This window comes from Adiantum capillus-veneris, chromosome 25 (assembly GCF_014529385.1).
Source record: "Adiantum capillus-veneris isolate H3 chromosome 25, ASM1452938v2, whole genome shotgun sequence".
In the NCBI taxonomy this organism is placed as follows: Eukaryota; Viridiplantae; Streptophyta; class Polypodiopsida; order Polypodiales; family Pteridaceae; genus Adiantum; species Adiantum capillus-veneris.
Window position 1 is genome coordinate 108,539,557 of NC_140955.1, and position 5,545 is coordinate 108,545,101.

Below are 5,545 nucleotides of genomic sequence, written 5' to 3' on the forward strand. Positions count from 1 at the left end.
ACCTAGTATCTTCCTAAGCTGGATGAACTCTCTTGTTGTATCCACCTAAGAGAACCACACAATTATAAGTGTGTTGTATCCTTAGAGTGAACCTTGAGTAGGTGTATCACAAGGATTTTTTTGTTGTGCTAGGTCATCAACTTGAAGGAGGGTTTGTTGGAGATCAAGCCTAATGACCTAGCCTAGGAGTACCTTAGTCCTAATTTAATCTTCATTTTAAGCTTTCAATAGGCTAAAGGGTTTTTTTCTCTTTGGGGTCTAAGTTACCTTTAGCACCCTCAATTCTCTCCCTAAATTACTCTAAGGTTAGCCGTAGTCTTCCAGCCTCCCTCTCTCTCTCTCTCTCTCTCTCTCTCTCTCTCTCTCTTATTGGACCCTTTTTTATATCTCTACAATCACTCCCTAGATGTAGGATTTAGTCCTCCTTTTGAGCTCCCTATATTTAGGGACATCTCGTTTTGTATCTGTGAGCGTTCTTTATTAGTTTCAACATATTGCAAAGTAGTTCCGTTCTTTATTAGTTTCAACATATTGCAAAGTAGTTCTCATGATTCAGTCTCCATTTATTCTATTAATGTGATAGTTCGCATCTATTTTTGCTAAATGCATGCACACTAGGTGTTATGGGCCTTAGTGCTGATTTGGAGCGGGATGAACATTCATGAAATTAATCTAACACTCACCAATAGAGGTCATGACTTGGTTTGGGTGCTTGTGGATCTTTTACATTAACCAAGATGGTTATTTATAGCACTGTTGATTCCTCAACAATGCTATAAGGTATTGTGATCCCTATTTACCAATCATTTTGGAAGACTGTATGTAAACGGTGGGAAAACACACCTCAGTATTGTCATTAATCCAAAGGGGATAAACAGATTACAAGTGTAATCTTGTGCTAAAGGATATGTGAAGCGCGTACGTTAGCACCAAGCCATCCAATTAGAAAGCATGTATCCCGCTAGTTGGAGTCTCCTTACCATAAGAAAAAACATGTCGTGACTAAGTTCAGTCCCTTCATGTTTAAGTCACGTTCTCAACCTTGATTATCAGTTATGGTGGGGTTGTTTACTGATGAAGAATGATAACATGTCAAGGAATTATACTTTGCTGATGAGTTACATCGTGGCCAGTTACTTTCATGCAAAGTGAAAAGAGGTACTCTTTCGAGTACATTTTAGTTGTGATAACTTGTTTAGCATACTCAAGTGAGTTCTAAATGGAGTCTACACACTATATTGAATATAGGCTGGTTAGACAAGATGGTTTGCAAAGGGACAAAAATGTGGAAAATCAAGATGTTATTTTTGATTTCATTGACCCTCTTACTGAACCGTGTTTTGGTACCACAAACAGCTGGATCTAAATGATGCCACTGTGGAAAACATCAGTGTTCTTATGAAGATACAACCACTTTTGTTTTTGAGGACAAAAATGCTTCTCCAAGGGGGGAGTAATGTCAAGCCTAGGGTAAGATCGGGCGGCAAGCTAAGGGCCAGGATGGACATGCGGTCAAGGGGGACCTATTATTATATAGGCAGGGCCTGTATATGGCATGATTGGGTGGAGAGTTGCATTTTCAAGTCCCCTCAGTCTTACAAGAAGTAGATGAGTGGTAGGAGTAGAGGGTGTTGGCAAAAGATTAGTTACTATCTAGAGTGGAGAAAGCCAGAGAGGCCAAAACCATTCAAAGACTTTTGCCAAAAGATTCAAAAGGTCTAGAAGAGGAAATCCGCATTGTTGAACCTTGTAAGAAGAATGCTGAAGTAGAAATTGAGAGACCAACAACAAAAGGCTCAGAGCATACTGAGATAGAGGTACGACATGTCAAGGTAGGCTTGGCCAAAGATGATAAAAAAGATATGGAGATAGAAAATGCTGAATAAAAACAACTTGAATTTCTGGGACTAACAGGGTGAGATATATATCAAGATATGCAAAAGAATCTAGAAGCTAACTATTGAACTCGATGATACCAGAAGGACATTATTTGAAGCTACCAATTTCATCAAAAGGCACAAAAAGAGAGAGTCAGATGCAGTGATAATTAACTTGCGTAAAATTAAGGATGACTGAGTAGCAATTATCCATATTGACTACAAGCTGAGAAAGCAATGGGAATCACTATCTGACATGTGGTATTTTGGATGGAGATGCTCAAGTTAATATTTTGGGGGAGCATGCTAGGCCAAAACTAGGGATTCAAGAGATGAATCTTGCTCCTTTAAGAATTAGAATGGTAGACCAACGGATTGTCTGAGATAGTGGTCTTATCAAGAACCTCTAGATCAAGCCAGATCACAAAATTTCAAAATCACTTTTCTTATTCTGGATGTCCAAGGCACATACAATATGCTCTTAGGAAGACCATGGCTAAGAAGTGAAAGAGCCATAAATGAATATGCAGGCCAAAGACTAACCAAACAACCACCCAATAGAATAATCCAAATCAAAAGCAATAGCACCAAAAGTTGGAGAAGGTAAATGCACCCAAAGGAGTTAGGCAACAAGTATAGGAGCACAGAACGAATGCCAACATCAATGAATATCTTTCCCATGTATGAAATAGACGTGAATGCACTTATTCTAGATTAGCAAAGGGAAAAACAACAAAGACAATAGTACTTAGATAACTTTGTAGAATCAGATGAAGGGGAAAGAGAAATCAATCTAGATGAAAGGCCTTCAGGAGAGGGTAAAATCTAGACAACTGGTGAACCATACCTAATGGGACAGACATAGGAAATAGATAGTAGAATGCACAAGAATTGAATGAGATAAGGTAGCAATTGATTCAGTTGAGGATTCAAACATAACAAATAATTCTTACAGTGAGTATGCCATAAGCATACATATAGAAAGTGAATCTAAATCCCTAGCCATGTGCAAGGGAGGTGGAACCAAACTGGCTATTACCATATGATCAAGAAATAGAAGAATAGCATTCGGATCTTGAGTCAAATCCTAAGGTAATAAAGACCAATAAGAATTTGAAATCAGAGTTCAAAGAAAAATCCAAGCAACTATATCAAAAATATCAGGATGTCTTTGGTTGGGAACATATAGATATGAAAGTTGTTGACCCAGAGGTGTGCGAGCATCGGATACCAATGAAACCAAGTGCATGACCAATAAAACTCCACAGGTACATGATGAATCCAAATTATGCAAAGAAGGAAGATATTGACAACCTACTAAAAGTGGGGTTCATTGTTGAAGTGGCAACCACTGACCGGTTGTTTCCCATTGTGAGTGGCAAGATATTGACCAATAAAAATCCAAAGGTACATGATGAATCCAAATTATGCAAAGAAGGTTAAGGAAGGTATTGACAACCTACTAAAGGCGGGGTTCATTGTTGAAGTGGCAATCACTGACTAGTTATTTCCCATTGTGAGTTCTGAAGAAGAATGGAAAACTTAGGATATGTGTTGATTACAAGGAACTCAATACTAAAAAACAAAAAGACCCATTCCCATTACCCTTCACATGAATTAGTATAGTTTTATGGATGGGTAGAGTGGGTATAATCAGTTGAAGATATCACTATTTATGTATTTGGTCATGCCATTCGGTCTATGTAATGCTCTAAGAACATTTCAACAATGTATCATGGAGATCTTAGTGAGTTCTTGCATAAGATTCTCACAATTTTTGTGGATGACTTCACAATTTCCTTGTCTAAATACATGCATCTCCTATTTTTAGAGATGGCATTCAAAAGATGTAGATTTATCTGAATCCCTTTAAGTCAATATTCATGCTTTGGAAGGGACATTTACTGGGACATATCATGTTCAGAAATGGCATTGAGATGGCTGAAGACAAGATCCAAAGTGTAGAACAAGCCAAAGCACCAACAAATGTATCTAAATTGAGTTTGTTTCTATGATACATTAGTTTGTATTGAAGGTTTATTCATACGTTTACAACATAGGCCATTCTATCATATGAATCAACCCAAAAAGGAGTTAAGTTTAATTGGACTCCTAAATCCGAAGCTAGATTCTAGTCTCTAAAGGAAGCCATCAACATGAAACTTACTCTTCGCTGGGATATTATTTCTCATATTTATGTAGATGCTACTAGCATGAGAATTGGATCTATTTTGGCTCAATCCAATGGAAAAATTGATTATACTATGTACTTTTCTAGAGTCACAAATTTAGCAAGGCAAAGTAGTGATATTAAACCACATAAAGAGAAGCACTAGAATGGTACTTAGTACCACAAAATGTATATATTATTTGCTGGGGAAGCTTTCTCATTTCTATGTTGATTCATCAGGCTTTACTTTATCTGATTAACAAATTTGTCATCCAAGGGAGGTTGATTAAATGGATTGGATATTTCTTTTGGAATTTGATTTCAAGATCTTCCATAAGCCTAACAAGACTCACAAAGGTGCAAATTTTGTATTCAAAAGTACCAAAGGTATTTGATTCAAATCCTTGAAAGATGAACTAGTAGATGCTGAATTATTTCAGATGATGACAACTAAGGAACTAAATCTAGAGTACCAAAGACCAGTCCCAATCCGGTAATAAGGCTCACATTATCAAAATTTTGAAATGTACTATCATAGCGAAATCTCTACACGGACTAGGCATTGGTGGAGTGTTGAGAAAATGTGTACCTATGCAAGTAAGGATGCACGTAATCACTAAGGCACACACTGGCATTATGAATGAAATTTTTCTAGTGACATCACTTATGAGTTGAAATAAAAAAACCTAAATAAGTGACTTTAGGGCTGAAAAATGTACACGTACTTCGTTTTGCAAAGGACTCCTGTTGGGGTACGATCTCTAATACTCTTCAAACATGGGCTTCATACTCTTCTTCTGATTTGGAGTAGACCAAGATATCATCAAAGAATACCAAGATGAATTTGTCCCCAAGAACTCTGAAAATATATCTTGCATTAAGCAATTAAAAGTTGCAGGAGCTTTCATAAGGCCAAAAGCCAGTTCGCAGTCAAGAATTGTCATGATCTCATGATCCACTTCTCTAGGTGGTGGTAATTTTGTTATCTCTTCAAGAAAGTCATCATAATATTCTTGTAGCCACATTGGTTCAACACTAGAAGATTTCTTCTACCTTATTGAGTTGACTACAAAAGTCTATTGTCCTTTGCAAAGACCTCTCAAAAGACAATTTGATTTGACCAAATGAGCTTTTGATTATCCTTTCTTTCCTTGAACTGATACTTCTTGTCCATAATTACCAATAAATGATAAGCGTTTTTGTGCACAATGAATATGCTCTTGATGGCTAGTTAACCAATCCATCTCAAGAATTCCATCATAAATGCCTATTAGAAGGATTTGAAGGTAGTTGAAGTAGTATAGCCCCCTAGCCCTCTAACTCAAATTCCACATTACCCACAGAGAACTGTGATGTGGCTTTCTTCTTGTTCGCTAATTATACCCTCCTTAAACATCTCGATGACAAAAATTAATGAGTAATACCATAGTCAATGAGAAGCTTAAAGGATTCACCTTAGTTATTTATAGGTGCTTGAATGATAGCATATTATTGATGT